At 39.7% G+C, this 20,470-nt stretch overlaps 1 protein-coding gene across 12 annotated transcripts in view; it reads left to right on the top strand.

Annotated features, from left to right (window-relative positions):
- SLC20A2 (solute carrier family 20 member 2) overlaps positions 1-20,470 on the top strand; it is a 96,051-nt gene that overhangs the window by 15,169 nt on the left and 60,412 nt on the right. For 2 of the 12 annotated variants that reach the window (XM_070408478.1, XM_070408483.1), the window contains exon 1: positions 13,899-14,192. The exons of 7 other annotated variants lie outside the window; for them this stretch is intronic. The gene's annotated coding sequence lies outside the window, so the exon portion shown is untranslated. Of the gene's footprint in view, positions 1-13,898; positions 14,193-15,505; positions 15,551-18,123; positions 18,318-20,470 lie in introns of those variants that run through there. 3 more of the 12 variants (XM_070408484.1, XM_070408490.1, XM_070408486.1) reach the window with 3 other exon arrangements.

The raw sequence follows: 20,470 nt of genomic DNA, 5'->3' as shown, positions 1-20,470 counted from the left end.
GTAAGAAATCTGAGTCTTTATTGATAGGTCCTATTGTCAGCCTTATTTAGGCCCCCCCCCCCCCCCCCGTTTATAAAATTTTTTAATGTTTTACTTAGTAAGAGCTATATTTACTTATAGAAAGTGAAAGTATGCACGGATGAATAAAAAAAGAATCCTCCACCTATGTTCACAGCCTGATATGAATTCTTCCAGACATTTTTCTATATTCATAAAAGTACTTTTAACAACATAAGGTCTGTGAATTTTTTCTTTTTTAAGTGGGAATATACTCTATGCATTATTCTGAAGCTTGCTTTTCCTACTAAATAGATCATGGATATTTCTCCATGAAAATAGATAATAGGTCTAACACTTGTTTAAAAAAAATGAATAAAGTCTTCCACATACCATAATTTATGAACATTCAGGATGTTTCCTCTTGTTTCCCCCCCACTATAAACAATGGTGCAATGCACATCTTTTTATATATAACTATAGGTACTTCTGCTTTCTTTCTAAAGTAGTCTTACAATTTTTGCTTTGGTTTTGGTCAGATTTCTTAGTTTCTTTTTTTTTTTTTTTTTTTTTAAATTAAATCTTTATTGTTCAGATTATTACATTTGTTCCTCTTTTTTCCCCCCATAACTCCCCTCCTTCCAGCTCCCACCCCACCCTCCACCCTCACTCCCCACCCACTGTGTTCATCCATAGGTGCATGATTTTTGTCCAGTCACTTCCCGCATCTCCCACACCCCTTTTTCCCCCAAGAATAGTCAGTCCATTCCCTTTCTATGTCCCTGATTCTATTATAATCACCAGTTCATTCTGTACATCAGGTTATTTATTCACTTGATTCTTAGATTCATTTGTTGATAGATGCATGTTTGTTGTTCATAATTTGTATCTTTACCTTTTTCTTCTTCTTCCTCTTCTTAAAGGATACCTTTCAGCATTTCATATAATACTGGTTTGGCGGTGATGAACTCCTTTAGCTTTTCCTTATCTGTGAAGCTCTTTATCTGACCTTTAATTCTGAATGATAGCTTTGCTGGATAAAGTAATCTTGGTTGTAGGTTCTTGGTATTCAGCACTTTGAATATTTCTTGCCATTCCCTTCTGGCCTGCAAAGTTTCTGTTGAGAAATCAGCTGACAGTCGTATGGGTATTCCCTTGTAGGTAATTGAGCCTCTTTCTCTTGCTGCTTTTAAGATTTTCTCTTTGTCTTTTGCTCTTGGCATTTTAATGATGATGTGTCTTGGTGTGGTCCTCTTTGGATTCCTTTTGTTTGGGGTTCTCTGCGCTTCTTGGACCTGTAAGTCCATTTCTTTCACCAGGTGGGGGAAGTTTTCTGCCATTATTTCTTGAAATAGGTTTTCAATATCTTGCTGTCTCTCATCTTCTGGCACTCCAATGACTCTGATATTAGACCGCTTAAAGCTGTCCCAGAGGCTCCTTACACTATCTTCACACTTTCGGATTCTTTTTTCATTTTGCTTTTCCAATTGGGTGTTTTTTGTCGAATCTTTGGTTTGATTATTGTACTCCTCTGGTCTGCTATTGGGTATAATATTCTTTATTTCAGTCCGTGTATGCTTACTTTCTAATTTCTTTATCGTAGCATCGAGGGTCTCATTAGTTTTCGTGAGGCTCTGCACAAATTTATGGCAAGCCCTCAAAATTGCGATTCTTAGCTCCATATCCTCCATTTCTGTCATGTTTTTTTGTCTCCGCATCTTTTATGCTTTCTTGGTGCACCCCCTTGTGGTCTCTGTGCGCAGTCTTGTTCTAGCCAAGCCTTAATTGTTGTAGTTAACACTAGAGGGATTTGACCCCCAGGCCGACTGGCTATAGGAATCAGCTGTATGGAAAACGTCTGCCTTCTGGGGAGGCGCTAATCCAGCCTTTGCCTGAGGCGATCGGCAAATGGCTGTGCGCAGGGTTTGGGCGGGGCGGGCTCAACAGGGCGGGCGGAGGGAGCAGTTATGGCCACGCTCAGTCCCGTTCCCAGAGGCTCTGCTTCTCAGAACCCCGGCAGCCGCTGCAAACTTCGGAGAGAAAGCTGCCCTCAGGTTCCAACTGATGCCGGATAATCCCGCTTCTCCCGTTTGAGTCTGGGTCCCTAGAGACTCGCCCGGATCTGGAGCCCAGAGTCTGAGACTCACTCCCGACAGAAAACGACAACCGCGCCCTCAGCCACCAGCCCGCTTTGTGCGCGCACCTCGGTACCTTTGTATTTTCCACACTGCGCCGCCTCTGAGCCTCGATTTGCTGTTCTCTTTCCTTCTAGTTGTAGAGTCTCTCTTCAGCCAGCCTTCCTGTGGTTCTGGGTGATGTCCGTTCAGTCTTTTAGTTGTATTTTTGAAATGGTTGTTTGCGGCAGCGGTCTCCGGTGTTTACCTACGCCGCCGCCATCTTGGTCTCCAGATTTCTTAGTTTCTGGATGCCTTCTCTACATCGTCAGAGTGAGTGAGTTAATGTCAGTCAATTTCAAGTTAATTGGCTTCTTTTGGGTATTAAGTTGGACATTAGATAGAAAAATCAATTATTTTTAAAATGGTTATTAATGAATCCTAGTGATCAGTTTTTCATAGGTACTAGAATCCCTAAAGTAAGGCACCTGAGTAGAAAGCTAATGGATGGGCTTCATGGGGGCCCATGATTCATCTAATATTCATTGTAAAATTTTATATAAATGAACATTTTATTGCTTTCATCAGATTTTCAGAGGGCTCTTACCCTTAAGAAGGTTGAAAATTAGCCGAAACCGGTTTGGCTCAGTGGATAGAGCGTCGGCCTGCGGACTGAAAGGTCCCAGGTTCGATTCCGGTCAAGGGCATGTGCCTGGGTTGCGGGCACTTCCCCAGTAGGAGATGTGCAGGAGGCAACTGATCGATGTTTCTCTCTCATCGATGTTTCTAACTCTCTGTCTCTCTCCCTTCCTCTCTGTAAAAAAATCAATAAAATATATTTAAAAAAAAAAAAAGAAAATTAAATATATATATGTGTGTGTATCTATACTAATAAAAGGGTAATATGCTAATTAGACTGGGAGACCTTCCAGACAAAGCCATGGTGGCGGGGCCCAGGCAGAGGCAGTTAGGGGCGATCGGGCCAGGAGGGAAGGGCAGTTGGGGGCGAGCAGGCCATTGGGGGGGGGCGGTTGGGGGCAATCAGGCCAGCAGGGGGGCAGTTGGGGGCAAGCAGGCTGGCAGGCAGAGTGGTTAGGGGTGATCAGGCAGGCAGGCAGGTGAACAGTTAGGAGCCAGCAGTTCCGGATTGCGAGAGGGATGTCCGACTGCCAGTTTAGGCCCGATCCCTGTGGGACATACCACAAGGAGTCCCAGATTGGAGAGGGTGCAGACTGGGTTGAGGGACCCCCCCCACCCCCGCACAAATTTCGTGCACCGGGCCACTAGTATATATGTGTGTGTGTGTGTGTAGATATATATATATATCTATATCTATATCTATATATATCAGAGAGTAGTACTTAGTCCAGAGAATCTATAAAGTACTTTGAGTTCCCATTGATAGTAGATTTTTAATGATAATGTCCTCTTTCTGTAAAGATCTGGGTTGCCATAAGTTTACTTAATTTCAAGATGACAAATCTAGAAAAAATGACTAAAACCATAGATAGCAGACTGACTCTAGATGCAGAATCTGAATAGGTTGTAATACTATTCTAAAATTAGCAAGATTAAATATACCAAGGATAAACCTTTTGCAGGAGTTGAAGAATGCTTGTGGGTGGAGGACAATCTTCGATGCACCTGAGATGAAAAAGAGCCAGGAGTTTATTTGACCACAGGCTTATATGAGCATCTCTATAATGTGGCTGCTAAAAATCTGAGTTAGTTAGACCACACATGATGAATTGTGTTTATGTATGTGAACCCACATTTTAGGTGAGACATTGGCAAGGGAGGGAGACATGCATAGTGATGGATTGAGAAGTTATGTCACATGAGGAACCACTGCTGAGGCGTTTGGTTGTTAGATCTGAAGGAGAAGGTATAAAGAACAATAGAAGCAAACCCTAGATTAGGGAATAGGAAGACCAGGGGTAGTATGTATAATTTGCATATTGTGGGGTAAAGGAGTGCTCAGTGAATGAGTGAATGAATGAATGAATGAATGAAAATTACAAGGCAAAGAATTTTGACTTCCTCTAAACTCTGGAAATAATACTCCAGTAGTAAGGTGGGGTGCCCTAGAAAGTAATGACTTCCCATCAGTGGAGCCCTTCAAGCATAGTGGCAGGTGACTGGGATAGGGGCTATAGAAGGAATTCTTGCTCTAAGTCTAAGTGAAAGATTGTGCAACAGAACTTCAAAACTCTTAATTGGAATTTTATATTCTCTCAGGTATGTTAATTCTAAAACAGGAGAAAATTCTAAGATAATATAGGCTTTTTAAATGTACTTTATAGGAGGGATGCTTTTAACTCAGGCTGTATGATTTTTAGTACAGTTATTTCAAAAATGCTTAAACGTTGAAGTATAATAGGTTTTAATTGAAACTACAGTGCTTAAGTTATTCCACTGTTAAACCTGAAGTAACTAGTCTAGACTTGTGGAGTGTGGTTCAGGTTTTATTTGTTACTTTTCAAAACCACATTCTTTTCAAGCTACAAAAAGAGTATAAAAAAGGAAATTTCACCACTTCCTGGCTTCGTTGTGGCCTCAGGAAACACAAGACACTATCTCCATTAGACTGATTGTTCTGAATTCTGACTCTGATAACAACACTGTGGAATTTGTCTCATGCTTTGTCATTTACATAGGTTTGCAACCAAGTTTGCCTATTTCCTGGGAAAATGTGTCTCTGATATTTGTTTAAGTTGGTTGAGACAGAAATATCCTTTATTTCTTCTTAAATAATTGAAACAATATAACATTTTTATATATATATATATATATATATATATATATATATATATATATATATATATATATAAATTCTGTGTTTTAGAACAGGTTGGGAACTGCTGCCACTTATGACACCTTGGTTTCTACTCCTTGTTGTAGTGCCAGAGAGTCTAGGTTAGGGATGAAGAAGATAGACTCCCCCACTTACTGGCCATGTGACTCTGACCTCCCATCTCTGTGTCCTCACTTGTAACTGGAGAGATGATAGAGCTTGTACCAATGGCCATGTAAGTGTCCTCACTTGTAAAGGAAAGATGATGCTAGAGCTTACACCACTGTGAGAAAGCGCTTAGCACAGTGCCAGGCACTTGGAGAGAACTCAGTAAACCTACGGTATTTTCTGCTCTCACCTTTTGTGCTCCCGTCTGTTTTTTTTTTTCTGATTTAACATATATTGTCATCTTTACGTCTTGTACTGTCTTGAACACATCATGTCTAGAACTATTTTTTTTATATCCTATTCCCAAACTCATCTCATTCTAACTCTACTCCTGCTTTATCCTCCGGTCTCCTCTTTTTAATTAATGGGACTACCTGCCAGAAGTAGTATGGAAAGAGACTAATACTGCAAACTCTGGAGTCATACTCTCTGGGATTAAATTCTTCCTCCACCACTTATCACATGTAACCTTGGACAAGCTACTTAATGTATCCAAATCTCAGTTTCTTCAATTGTGAAGTAGGTATGATGGCAACCCAGCCTACAGAATTGGGAAAATTCTGTGAGATAAATGCCTGTTAAGTGCTCACTATGATTCCTTAAGAGTGCGCAATACCTGTTACTGATAACTCTGAAGCTAGGAATGAATGGTAGTGTCATCCTTAATTCTTTTTCTCTCACCTGAAAGTCATCAACGCTATGGATTCTACCTCAAAAGTCTCTCCTCTTTCTCATACTGACTTTAGGTCAGGGTTTCTTAACTTGAATCCATTACTCAAAGAGGTTCATAATCCCCAGAAAATATATGTACATTTTTGACATGTGCATTTTTCCCAAGGGAAGGGCTTTTAGCCTTTATCTTTGACTTTCATACAGGTCAGTGACCCGTAAAATGTTCATAACTACTGGCAGACTCTTACCTCTTGCTTATACTCAGTAGCCAATAAATGGACATTTTCCCCTAGTCTCTGTGCCTCTAATCTACTCTATACATATTGCCCACTTAACTTTTTTTTAACCTGTTACATCATCACCCTACTTACACAGATGTGTTGACTTCCTGTTGCCTACAGTGGTGGTTCTCACCCCTGACCACATACTAGAATTACATGGGAAACTTTTTAAAAAATACTGATGCCCTGTCCTAGATGAACTAATTGATACTAACTAATATCAGACATCAGTATTTTATTATAAAGCTTCCCAAGAGATTCTATTGTGTAGCCAGAGTTGAGAGCCTCAGGGCTGTGGGATAATGAACTAATGTGTTAACATAGCACATAAGGACCTCAACAACCTAGCACCAATCTACTTTTTCAGCCTAATCTCCTACCTCTTCTCCCATTCATATCCCATTATTTACACTCTAGACACGTACTTTTATTTTGCTAATTTTAGAACATGCTGTGTTGTGTCCTGCCTCTGAGCTCTTGCCTGTACTGATCTGCCTAAAATACCTTTCACCTTTTCTTTGCCTGGGCATCCTATATAATAAAAGCCTAATATGCAAATTGACCAAACAGCAGAAAGACTGGTAGCTAGGATGCACACTGACCACCAAGGGGCAGACGCTCAATGCAGGATCTGCCCCCAACCCGCAGGCCCCAGGCCAGCCAAGGCAGGTGCCAGTGGGGGCCCCCCAATTGCCCTGCCGGTCGCCTCACAGAGGGAGGCGACCAGTGGTGGGGGGGCGGGGCCAGCTGGCTAGTGGGCCGGCACTGCCCCCCCCCCCCCCCGCCCTGTTGGTCGCCTCGCAGAGGGAGGTGACCAGTGGCGGGGCCGGCGAGCCGGCAGCGCCAGGCCGGCCAAGGCAGGTGCCAGTGGGGGGCTCCCCCTCCCCCTGATTGCCCTGCCAGTTGCCCCACAGATCGGCCCTGATTGCCAGCCAGGCCTAGGGACCCTACCCATGCATGAATTTTGTGCATCGGGCCTCTAGTTTCCATAGAAAAGCCTTTCCCAAGCCCCAAAGAGAATTGCAACTCTTACTTTTGTACACACTTCCATTGTAGGCCCTACGTTGTACTATAATTATTTGTGTACTAGTATCTGTCTTCCATACTACTCTGAACTCCTAGAACATAGGATCCTTATTTATTTCATTTCTCTAGTGCTTGGCACCAGGTTAAGAAGCTCCCTGAGAGACTAATGAATAAGTAAATGAGAATGAACAAACAGCAGCCTACTCTGGCGAATCAGAAATCCATGGGGTAGGGCAGTAGTCAGCAAACTCATTAGTCAACAGACCCAAATATCAACAGTACAACGATTGAAATTTCTTTTGAGAACCAAATTTTTTAAACTTAAACTATATAGGTAGGTACATTGTTATTAACTTAATTAGGGTACTCCTAAGGCTTAGGAAGAGCCACACTCAAGGGACCAAAGAGCCGCATGTGGCTCGCGAGCCGCAGTTTGCCGACCACGGGTAGGGGAATGTAAGTGAATATGGTATACTAGATACGGTGAGGAATGCTCAGCAGAAGTTTTATCCTCTTGCTTTTTCATACTTTTATAAAAAGAAAAGATCACAGTACATGAAGTTTCTCGTCTGGGGCCAGGAAAGTTGAGACCAGTTTTGAAAATACCTCCAAACATTGCTGAGCATTATTGAACATGTAGCATAAAGTCGTATTTGTCTCCTGGGGCTCAGAGGGATTTCTGAATGAGAAATGGAGAACCAGCCTTTCTGATGATGGCAGCTGTTTATTTTGCCCAGTGGATTATCCTTACTGAGTTACTGATTTAAAGATACCCTTATATGGACAGTTCACCAGACATTATATGTTTCTAATTTTGATCTCACCCCTGGCCTTTGTCCTTCTCTTGGCTATTTTTAATACTTTTTTTTTTCTCAGTGTGTCTCAGAATTGTCCAACACATTCTAAAGAACCGTAACTTAAATGTGACTTATTCTTTCTGTTTCTTCAGTGTCCAGAATTAAAGATGATTTTGAAAGAGATTAATTTAGTAACTGGTCTCATGCTTTGGGGGATGTTTTGGGTTATATTAATTATTATTCCTGGACACTGACCCACCCCTACATGTAGGAGAAGAGATAGCTTGTTTAGGACTTATACAAAAAACAGTGAGTACTAACTAGTCTGATGTCGTGATTTGGGTGTAACTTGTTGTGGTATGCTGTGTATGAACAAATAGAATATCCTTTGTCTGACTGGCTGCTTAATATTTTATAATCTTATATCTTAAGCTTCAATAATAAGGACAATATTTTTCTTATTCAAAATCAGAATCATAGTTGGAATTTATTAATATGCTATCCTTTTATGCTTCCATTCATCTTGTTTAAAAAGAGTTTTTTAAGCCTTAAAGAAATCAGATCTATCAAGAGCTCCTCCTTTAAATGTGGTTTACAAGAAAGAATCTCAATTTGCAAAACTTTTAAAGAGAATAATTTTTTGTCATTTTAAGAGCATTTTAAAAAACAGAAACAGAAATCTAATGTCAACAACGAAGAAAACAACTCTTACAATGGGAGCATTAGGTCTAAAATGGATAGTTATCTCCTATTTCACGGTCTACAGTCAACCACAGATACCCCGGTGCTGTTTGTCCTCTCTTTTTGTGAACCAGGGCCTCTGTAACGAAACTAGTCTCTGCTGTTTCTGAGAATGGCCTCTTGGATTATTATATTTACTGGGCTATTATAGTTCTTAGAGCTGAGTTGTTAATCCTGTTTATATATATATTTGCTTATTGCTGCTACTTTAAAATGATCACTCATTGAAGCACTTTTTAAAATGAATTCTTGGTGCTTAAGAGATACAACCATGTACATTAAGAGACTAGGCTATACAACCCTGAAGAAACTAGCCACCGACCAGATTCTTGTAGCCAAGGGAAGTTAGAATCCCTTAGGAATATTTCATCTCTTTTAGTTTGAGATTGATTTTGAGTTGCTTACCCTAAAAGTGACCACTTCTCAATTTATCTGGTTGGAAGTAGACCATATCCATTTACAGCAAAACTATTAAAAATTAGAGAATAAAATATTGATTTCAAGTATCTTGGTAAATTGGTACCAAGTGCTGTGTTCTACCTCACATTTGGATATCTACCTACCTTACGAACAAATCTTAGATTTCCCTGTTCATATGCATATAAATTTGCACTCTTAATCCATTTCTGAAGTATTGACAGGCTAACTAGCTATGAATTATGCCAGTGTAATCACTCTCAGGGCTGGGATGGAGAAGGCATTGCTTTAGGGTATATATAGTTGTAGTATTGAAGGACATAATATTTGTTTCAAATGATGGGATGAAATAAATAGAACACTTACTATTTTAGCAATTTTGTAATCAGAGCACATCACTGCTTCATTTTAGTTTAACATAATAGATATGACAAAAGTAAATATAGTAATCAGGATTGAAATTTTTTATAAAATTGTGAATTTTAAGAGTAAGATAGGTAAGTCTTAAAAGGTTTCATTTGGAAGTAAAGGAATGGAGTATTTTAGACTTTCTGAAGATTTGCTGCATAACAGACCACCTAATACTTAGTAAAACAAACATTTATTATGTCTCACTATTTTGTAGGTCACCCAGGTGGTTCTTCTGGTTTGAGCTAGCCTGGCCGATCTCTGTGGTTAGCTGGCCGATCTCTGTGGTTAGCTGGCCTATCTCTGTGGTTAGCTGGCCGCTTGGCTGGGCCACATGGTCTGGGACGGCCTCACTCACATCAGACAGTCGTCTTGCTGACTGGCGGAGGGGCACAGGAGTAGAGGGCATCTTTGCTCCATGTGGTCGTCTCATCCTCAGTAGGTTAGTAGGGCTGCTTCATGCGGTGGTCTCAAGGTTCCAAAGTGCAACAAGAGAGAGCGAGCCCCAGTGGGCCTGCACTTTTCAAGTCTCTGGGTTATGTTTGCTGCTGTCTTGCTGGCCAACCCAGAGTCAGTGTGGGGAGGGACTACCCAAGGGTATGAATATAGGGAAGTGGGAACAAATAGGGGTTATTACTACACAATCTACCAAGGTGTGGAATTTGTACATATATACTATTTAGTCAGTGTCCCTACATTCTGACTCAGCCTTACACTAGCAACAAGAGGTGATAAAATAGAGAAAAATTAGGCTGTCAAAGCTACAGAGTTTTCAAAGATAGTTTATAGACCCTTGGTTTCTCTGAAATACTTAAATCATTTGACACCCCCCCCTCCCTTTCTACTTTTCTTTTTGAAGCTTTGAGCTATAAAAATAGGGAAGCTTTAATCCTCACTCAATAAATATCCCAAATTGATCTTCAGCAAGGACTATATTCATGTAGAAGGGGTGTCATCATATGGCTATGGCTGTCCATGGAAAGCTCCTATGTGCCTGGGCTATACGCCCTTTGCATGGGCTCTCTGAGAGTTCTAACTCTCCCCTTGATGTCAGCATTAACACTGTTTTACAGGGGAGGAAGCAGACTCACAGAGGCTGGCTAAGTGGCCTGAGGTTATGTAGCTAGAGGTTGGCGGACTACATTTTGAACTCAAGTCTTTCTGACCCCACAGCTACAATCAAAAAGCTTCATCCCTAATAGATTGGTAATTTTTTTTTTTTATGCAACATGAAGCCTTTGAGTATTTTATGTCTTCTCTGAAAAACTGGAAACCATGGTAAAACATGAATTGTTTCCCCCTTTCTACTCTTTCTCTACCCTACACCTTCACTAGTTGGACCAAATAACCAGGTTTAATCTGAAACTGATGGATAGCTCAGAATGTAACTTTACTGCTAGTTCCAGATGTCACTTTTAAATATTTTGGAAATAACCGATCTCTCCATGACTCTTCTAAAGTTCCAAAATAAAATTCGGAATCCTGAGATATCCTGGAACATCTATTTAAAATTTCATTAGAAAATAACCTTTATTTAAAAAATAAACTATGCTCCCTGCCCCCATTCTCACATGTGCTCCCGTAGCACGTAACCAATAACTGTTCCTACTTACTAGAACGTTGTATTTGTCTGGGTGGGCACTGGCAGGGAGCTCCTTGAACACAGAGCCCTTGTCTTTCCTGTTTGTATCCCCAGCACCTAGTCCTGGAATGGGAATAGTCCCATATATGTTAACATGCTTTATAGGGGAATTCTATGCCTCGGAAGAAATTATTTTCTTCTTTTCTTCTCTTCTTCCTTTGGTCTGTTTGTCCTCCATTTAGTTCTTCCTCCTTTCTGAAAATCATTTTCCTTTCTCTTTCTGTCTGTCTCAGTTCTTTAGCTTTCCATTTCCCCCACCATCTCAATAGTCATTTTTTGTTTGTTTGTTTTATTGTTAATCCTCACCCGAGGATATTTTTTCCATTGATTTTTGAGAGAATGGAAGGGGGTGGAGGGGTGGAGGGCCCAGAAAGAAACATCGATGTGAGAGAGACACATCAATTGGTTGCCTTTACACAAGCCCCTACCGGAACTGGGGACAGAACCTTCAACCCTTGTGGGGAGCAGGTGGGCAGGGAGCAATACTCATCCATTGCGCCACACTGGCCAGGGCTCATTAGTCATTTTTTATATTTATTACATGTTGACATGATAGTGTCTTGCATATATTGAGTTAAATAAAATGTATTATTAAAATTAGTTTCACCTTTTTATTTTTACTTTTTTAATGCGACTATTAGACAATTTTAAATCATATGTAGCTGCTGTAGAGAATCTATATCTAGGTTAATTCATTCATGCAAGTTTATAAAAACAGTTGTTTTTCTTTTAATTCCATGCATCTGTTGGACTAAAGATCCCTTAGATCACCACCCTCCACTGGCATAGTGCTGCCTGTCCCTCCTCCCCCACTACCAAAAGTTCATGAGAAGGAATGGGAAGTATTTATCTTGCTTTTAATGATGCACATAGAATTTTCTCTACTGGTATAAGTATGCCTGGAACAAAAGTACAGTTGACGTTTAAATTATTCTCACGAACGAAAAGGAAGCAGCAGGGTGACTAATGTAAATCGGAGGGTACACTATTTTCTTTGGAACGTTTTGGTTCTTGCATTTTGGAACAGGTGTGGCCACTGTTGAAAGAAACAGTGGAGTCATACTCAGCATGATCATAAGGAACTGGATTCAGTATAATCGATACAGGACCTGTCATATTGTTCTCTGATGAAAAATTCGATGCAGAAATAAACTTGGTGTATTTGCTTTTTCTTTCTGGTTTAGGGAAGAAATAATGTTTTCTACTGAACTATGATGTAATAGGATAAGGGTAATTGTGTTTAAAATAGCCTCCCAACATCCTCTTTTGGCTTTTAGAATTCCAAAGTAAGTTTGCTGTGGATCACTGAGGAGTAATTATATTAATCAGAGGTCAGCCATCTTTTTTCGCCTTTGGCACAGAGTGGGAAATGCCCACTTCCAGTGCCTTTGGGTGAGGGGGGGGGGGGGGGTTTTGTCACCAGCCACCATCTCATGAGGGTGGAATGGGTGCTGGCTAGCGCTGCCTGAGATGGGTCACTAGGGGTGGAATTCCAGACTAGCAGCTACAGTTTTGTGCAGACAGGAGGGGGATTGTGTTGGTGGTTACCAGCTCATGCCAATGACAAGCACCGTGTTTGCCACTTGGGGTATGCATGCCACAGGTGGACAGTGCTTTGTAAGGACACGGTCAAGTCCATGTTACAGGACATTTGCCTGTAATCGTGTGTTAAGTGAGCCCCTGGAGCTCAGACTTGGAATTTGAGAGATGAGTTGAAGAAATCTCTTGAAGTCTAAACTGACATGACATTTTAAAATTAGGAAAACAACCAGCTCTGAAAAGATCTACTGGATTATAGCTAAATGGAATATGGAAGACATGTCAGAGAGAGGCTAGGAGGGGGTTGGGATAATGCAATGTTGATTCAGAAAGAAGCCTTGGACAATCATTGATTGAATTTCACTGTTTACCATCTGTTTTTTAAAAATGGGAAAATGACATCTCCCATAGCTGTTTGGAAAGTTGATTGATATTTGTAACATGGTTTGATATTTTTCATAAAGTGTTCAGTAAGAGCCAAATGTGTCATCAGAACTTAAATGTCTAAAATAAACTAGCCTGAACCATCTTGAATAGATAGATATTAAGCAGTTCTGTGTCTTTGGTATAAGTTATACTTAGTAAGGGAGTTTATATTTTTTAAAGAAAGTTCCATGTTACTTCTAATTTTCTTTTGAATATTAGCTATATAAGTTCCATGTTACTTCTAATTTTCTTTTGAATATTAGTTCTTTAGCTGTTAACTTGAGCTTCAATATGCTTTATAGATAGAGAAGATCAGTCACTTACGGAGAACTATTAACTAGTACAGCCAGCCAGGCAGTTAAATACACTTCAAAATGCTTCCTGCCAAGAACGATGCCTTTTGCAAATATTTGAGATGTTTGTTCTCAGTTGTAATTTATTAGTGAACCTGTGTCCTCATAGCAATTCCTTGGGAGGTACAGAAGACAAAGCTAAAAAGCAAGCAAATGAAATAAGTTCATAATATAGCAAGGGAAAAAAAGCTTTCATTCAAGGCGACATATGGATAGACTCAGTGGTATGTGTTCTTGTTGCCTATTTACTTCACATAGTACCACTTCTGGCCACACTAAGTAATCTGACAGAATGTCCTTTTACCAGGCTTTTCCTTGTGAAGTGCATACAGCACTGCCACCTTGTTGCCAAAGTTTCGTCTGACTTGAATGTGCTTTAAAAAAATCAAGTGAGTGCCTGTAGAGAAAGAGAGCTTACTCTTTGTCAGTACTTGCAAAAACAACTTAAAAGAAGTTAGTATCATTGGACTGAATCCCGTAATTAGCATAATCATGATGCTGTGTATTGTTCACCAGAGCACGCCCCTTGGCCAAATTTCCCATTAAGAGGACACCGATGTTGTCCTAGTGAATAAATCCAGGCACACATGATGCGAATCAGCTAGTTCCTGCCTGCCGCTGGGGTGCTGTTAATTTTAGCCAGGGTTTGTTCTATGAGTTGTAAAACTGTTTACTCAAGTCAAAGTTAGTAAGCTGAAATGTGACTTCTCCGGCCAGCATGATAGGATATCTATTTTAGACTTCAGATTGTGTTCACGAGCGAGCGGGAGAGCAGTCTTCTGAAGAATCGCGGCTCAGATTTCCTTTGAAAGTACTTGTAAGTACTGGGAGAATTTTTAAGAGTTCTCTTTGTTCTTTTCTCCTTAAATCTTCTTAATGTTACTATAATAGTCATTTTTAATTTCTTAGGAAAACCAGAAGCTTTGGGGTGAGTGCTTTAGAGGATTCTAAGAATGGTGGCAAGAGGTTTTTCTGCAAGAAACCTGCTTTAGTCCGTTTTCCCAAGAGAAAGTATTTGATTCTTACTATTTTTATCTTTGCAAGGCAATCTGTAAATTATTACTTATTTTATCTGTTAAAGTATTCGACTAGTGGAAATGGTTGTATCTCTGAGCCTTACTTTCTATGGTAACCTAATTTCTGTGTGTGTGTGTGTGTTATGTTAAAAGGATTCCTTTTATATTATACTTAACCTGAGCTACAAGCTTATGGTCCAGAAATAATGAGAGAGTCAAATGTAATTTTGTAAAATGTGTAAATGGACAGTTTTTATTTTTTAGGGAGGATTTTGTACTCAATAATAAATCCATATATTCCTAAGGAAAAGCACTTAAATAAAATAGTTTTAGAATGAAGGCTTTAGAAAGTAATTGAAAGCATCCTCTGCAAGTTTGAGTTAGTTATCTAAATTAATCAAGGGCCATGAAGTTCTCTAATTTTAACTGCTCTGAATTTAACAAGTCATTGCTAGCGTCAATTTGGACTGAAGAACACTAAAGATTTTAATAATGAATATTTTTAATTAAATCTGAATCACCTTATTTAATTTGAAGTGTTTTAATTCAGAGAACACGAACTCCATGCCAAAACAACTTGCTTATAACAGAGAGCCTTTGGTAAAGGAATTTCTTTATCAGTTAATTGTAAATTATATCCCCTCTAGGAATATTGATTTTAATGAAACAGTTCTAATAGGCTATGTAGTAGCTGCGTACCAGGCGTCCCTGTCTCTCCTAGCTATGAACAAGGAGGGAGGCATGCCCTCAAATGCCATTTTCCCATTTTGAAAGCTTTATTTAATGACTTCTTTGTTATTATGTGTTGTCTGATTTTAAATCCAAATGACCTAAGGTGTCAACAATGAAAGGAAGTGTTTCAGTGCTACAGTTAGTAGGAAAAGAATGTAAGACGGGGAAAAAGAACTGAGTTCTTGGCTATTTTTGGAAATTTTTTAAAAAAACTTAAAGATTTTATTGAAGAGAGATTTGCAGTCCAGGTTAATTGTAATTATAACAAAAACATCTGTAATATCATCTTCAGCAGTAAAAAAAAAAAAGACTTTGTTCCAGCATATTCTTCATAATATATACTTTATTCAAAGAAAATAACCATTCTTATTCTTACTTCTAGTTGTCAATAAGGCGCCATCCCAATCTCAGTGGAGTGTTTTTAAAGGTACACTGTTTTTACTACTCGGAAGCATGTGTTCTTTTAAGAGTCTCTAAAAAGGCTCATAAATACTTTCAGAGTGTTTGTTTTCATGATTTATGGGCTGTGAGAGAGTGATACAGGTGAATGAAAAAGGAGATAATTTTTATTATGTGTCAGTGTCGGGATTTCTCATGTTTGCTGGTGCTGTGACTCTCTGCTTCTTCTTAGCCTGTGTGCCTGATGAAGTGATACTGGTTATGGTTCCTTCATGAGTAGAGGCTCTGTTGACTAGTTGTGACCTTGGCCATGACAGTTCACAATGAGCTCAACTCAGTCACAAATGCGGGTCCAGATGCTGAGAAACACAGGCGGCTTTGTGGCCCGTAGAAATGTCCAGGAGCCCGTGGTCTCAACCATGTGCTGTGCACTCCTGCACCTCCATCACCATCGCTGTCATGGTCATTAACTTTGTGCCTATCTGTCCTCTAGTCCTGTTTCAGTTACTTTCAGTGGTGGCCTGCCCTCTCCTCCTACTCCTTTACCTCTTAAAATAGTCACAAACCAGAGGCTCTGACAGAGTTGTTCCTGACTGCAGTAGATTTATTTGCTGTTACTTTATACCAAATGACTAGCCTTCTACCCTGAAGCTTTGAGGGACTTTTTAGGGAAGTAAAGAGCAGTCTTTTCTCTGTGTCTCCTTCATCCACATGAGGTTTTTAATAGGTAACTTGGCTGCATAGCTATATGGGAACTTGCATTATCTAACAGGTTCCCTTTGTTTTGGGGCCTAATGCAAATGCTCAGTGATCACATCTCTAGAATGTTCTCTTTCAAAAGATTTTGTAGGAACAGGCTTTGCTATATTGAGTTTCAACTGTTTTATCTAAAATGAAAGAACTGTGAACAGAGGGATGCCTTCCGCTTTGCCTGTCTTGTATATAAGTAAGTGGTAGGATCTGCCTGTGGGCAGGAATGCTGATTTCTCCTGGAAATACTGGGTCTGTTGTTATTATTTAGCATGTATTAAGCACCCCCAGAGCACATACAATGCACAAAGAAAGCATAGTTCCTACGCTCAAAGAACTCACATGCTAAAATTAGGCAGGACACAGGCTGGGCCCTTGACGTACTCACTGAGTACACTGGCAGAAAGAACATGGAGATGAAGAAAAGGAAAACAAGATGGTGTGGGAAGAGTCAAGGATAGCTTGTGGGTTAGCTTTCAGTTCATGTGGACTTTTGCCCAATTGGATTAGGACAGACTGCAGTGCCACTTGGGGTGCTGATAGTCTCTCTTCCAACAGCTGGGCAAGTGATGAAAATGAGTGAGAAGACTGACCCCAGAAGCCTTAAAGCCTTATCCACAACTCCTGTTCTCTATTACAGTGTCCCCACAAAGGGAAGGAGTTTCAGTAGTTTGACCTACACCTGGAACTGGTACTGTCATGTGAAGTAGGTAAACTTGGTATCTTACCAAGTCCAATAAATATAAGAAGAGTCTTTCTCCATATAATTATCTTTGGATAAAATTCTGAATTTGGGTTTCAGATTTTCTCTCCCCTCCTGAACTGATATGCAATATAACAATTTACTTGTCTCTGTACTGGTTTAGGATGTTGAGTCAGCTGTTAAATTAGAGAAGTGCTTTGAGCATCTCAGAAGAAAGGCATTATGAAGGTCAACGAAACATTACTGCAGCTCATAAAGGAGTCAGAAGAGCATGAATCAGAAGGGAGCTAATAAGGCAAGCTTGGGTATTGGAGATTAAGAAACAGGAGTATACTGTATGAATCTGTGAGTCATTTTCCCCTTTATCCTCAGCCTCAGCCAGCCTCTGACTAAGGATCTGGGCCTAGTTCATGTCTCTACAACTAAAAGAGACTTGGAGAGAGCTCAACAAAGAACCTTTAAAAATGATTAAAGGGTTGAAAAATGATACCTATAATAAGATGTTAGGGAACTTCTATTATTTAGCCTGGAGGGAAAAAATGGCTGGGGACTCTTGAATTGTTATTCAAGTATATGAATACCTCAATACCAAGGAATAATGACCAAGTAGTATCTATTTCCATGGCAAATATAAGAGTTCAGTCCAGTAAGGGTTAGGTTAGAACCAGAGTCCTAATATGCGGTCCCAGTACCATCAGTGCCAGTACCACCTGGAAACTTGTGAAAATGCACATTCTCAGGCCCCATCTACCAGCTACTGATTCAGAAACTGTGGGAGTGGGGCCCAGAAATCTGTGTTTTAACAAGCCCCCCCAATGATTCTGATGCACATTAAAGTCTGAGGATCACTAGATGAGATATGAAAAAGAGTATTATAAAACAGAGAATTTGGATCCTGAAATCATCCAAAAATGGGCTTTTATTTCTTGGCAATGTTTTCAGTATTCTCTCTGAAGTCAGGAGATAGGTGACCTCTCAAAGTCCCGTCTAGCTCTGACTTTGCTCTGGATTTCCTCTGGCACTTACAGAAGATTAATAATCAACCAGGAGAATTTTGCAATTACTTTTCTGAACTTAGTAGTTAAAGCAGTGCCCATTTCAAATGAGAATCAAATGAGATAATATGATGGTAGGAATGTTGTGTTACCACAGGTATCTTACTTATCACAATGTTGTTTAATAGACCCCTTCTTCCCCATGTGACTTTTTCACAGTCATCGGAAGGGAAATTAGGGCAGAGGTCAAAGCGAGGAGCCCCTTGATGTTAGCCTGTGATCATTTCATGTCGCAGACCGATGGCTAGATCAGTCCGTCGCCTCATGAATGCCATTTCAGAAGAGAGGTAAGCTGTAGGGAAAGTTTGGCTTTGCCCCATTTTCCCAATTCTGTCATTTCCAGAGGTGGGGAAGTTGGTGGGTGAGCAGTTTTAACCAGCTGCAGGAATAGCATTCCTCACCCCTGCTGTGGTGAATTCCATTGGGCACCCTGGAAGGAGGGGCGAAGTGGGGGGATTCCCAAGAGGATGCAAATACAGGATGATACGTTAGAGGTGGAGGATAGGGAACTATTTCATCTTAACATTTTGTATCTGCAGGAAACAGCCAGTGATACACATTATTGGGGACTTTATACAAATAAGTGGTTATTCAGTTGAATGTCCTCTCCCATGTAATTAATTATCTTGAGTCGGGCAGTTGGCAGTTCTTCCCTTTGTGAGACAAAATAGTTATTCCTAAGAGTCCCTCTCGCACCCCCTGCCACTTTTTTTTTGCACCTGATATAAATGCATCTTAATTTAGTTATGTTTTGGCCCTTTGTATATTTTCCCTTTATGTTTTTGTTTGACAGAATTGTCTTGGATTGAAAACACAAAGTGCTGAGAGTGTGTCTATTTGTTACACTTTGTATAGCATTTAGTACAATAAAAGCTCTCAGTGATCATAATGAAAAAAGGGTTCTCTGAGGACATGTTTTGCCAGTGCTGTTTAAAAAGTATCCCACAAGTGACGCACTGCTGTCTCCAGCATAGACATGCTCTCCCACGGCCAGGGCCTGTGGCCCTAATGTTTTAACACTAAAAAAATCGGGATAGGAAGAAACCTTGGCTTTTATAACTGTAATTAATTACACATTTTCAGAGTATTAAAAATTCCTTGAAGTGAGAAAAGACAAATGAAGACATTCTGGCTCAAACTAGTTTGCCTTGTAACGGGAGACAGAGAGATAAAGGTGGCAAGTGTGTATACCGACACTGTTATACAATCTTGGGACCTTGTTATGTTTGAAGAAACTGACCTCTCAGACATTAAGCTGCCTGCACTGTTTTTCCCTACATCTGTGTCTATTTACAGAGGGTACGAGGCCCTGTGAATGTGGTGGTTGCACACTGATAAAATATGTCTCACTAATCCAGAGGGTAGAGGTAGCTGATTTTTAATACCCTAAATTAGTCTCCGGATATAAGATATTTTCTTGAAAACGTGTAATCGCTCAGTCACTTTATATCCAGTAGGAAAATTTCAAGTGGTTGGTTGATTTGGTTCTTAATGATGGCAGGCAGTGGTGATTTTTATTTCTATGTTAAGAGAAATTACCTAATAGCCATTCTTTTTAGGATTTAGCCCTGACAAAAATAATTTTGTTTCTAAAATCAATCTTATATCTAGTCCACATATGGGTCATTAAAAATAAGAGTGGTTAAGTGGTACCTGGCCAGCGTGGCTCAGTGGTTGAGCGTTGACCTATGAACCAGGAGGTCATGATTCTATTCTGGTCAGGGTACATGCCCAGGTTGCAGGCTCGATCCCCAGTAGGGGGCATGCAGGAAGCAGCTGATCAATGATTCTCTCTCATTTTTGTTGTTTCTCTCTCTCCCTCTCCCTCCCTCTCTGAAATCAATAAAAGTATATTTCTAAAAAAAGAGTAGTTTTAAGTGGTTTAGGATAAATTTTGTCTCATTATAGTTGTTCAGTCAAGAAAATTAAACTTGAAGAGAAAGAAGGGGAAAATTTGACTACACAAGAATTACTGACCTAATAATTCAACAAATATCCCCAGAAACAACCTAATAAGAAACTAATTAAATAATATATGGTGTTACCATATAATGCAACACCATGCAACCATTTAAAATGATGATGCTTGATCTATTCTGAGTAAAACTAGCAGGTTACAAAATACATATGTGTGAACCATTTTTTAATGGGAGGCATTTTTAATGGCTTTCATTCTTTTTTAAATGGTGTCACTTACATGTACATGAAAAAGGAATGCTATGAACCAAATAGAAGCAATAGTTATCTGTAGCAGATGAGCTGACGTGTGATGTTTTACTCTTTGTTTTTAGTTACCTATTTTATATATTTTTCTTCAATGAGCATATAACACTTAATGTAATAATGAAAAACGTTCTTTTCATAAAAGAATTATGTAATTCATTTTTGTTTTAACTTTTGTATTTTATTTATTTTGGTAGTGGCCTCTCAGTGGTTTATG

The sequence above is a fragment of the Myotis yumanensis genome, unplaced genomic scaffold (genome assembly GCF_028538775.1).
Source record: "Myotis yumanensis isolate MYYU_CA2020_CCGP unplaced genomic scaffold, mMyoYum1.0.hap1 SCAF_3, whole genome shotgun sequence".
Taxonomy (NCBI): domain Eukaryota; kingdom Metazoa; phylum Chordata; class Mammalia; order Chiroptera; family Vespertilionidae; genus Myotis; species Myotis yumanensis.
The sequence above is the reverse complement of the archived record's forward strand: the minus strand, read 5'-3'. Positions and strand labels throughout refer to the sequence as shown.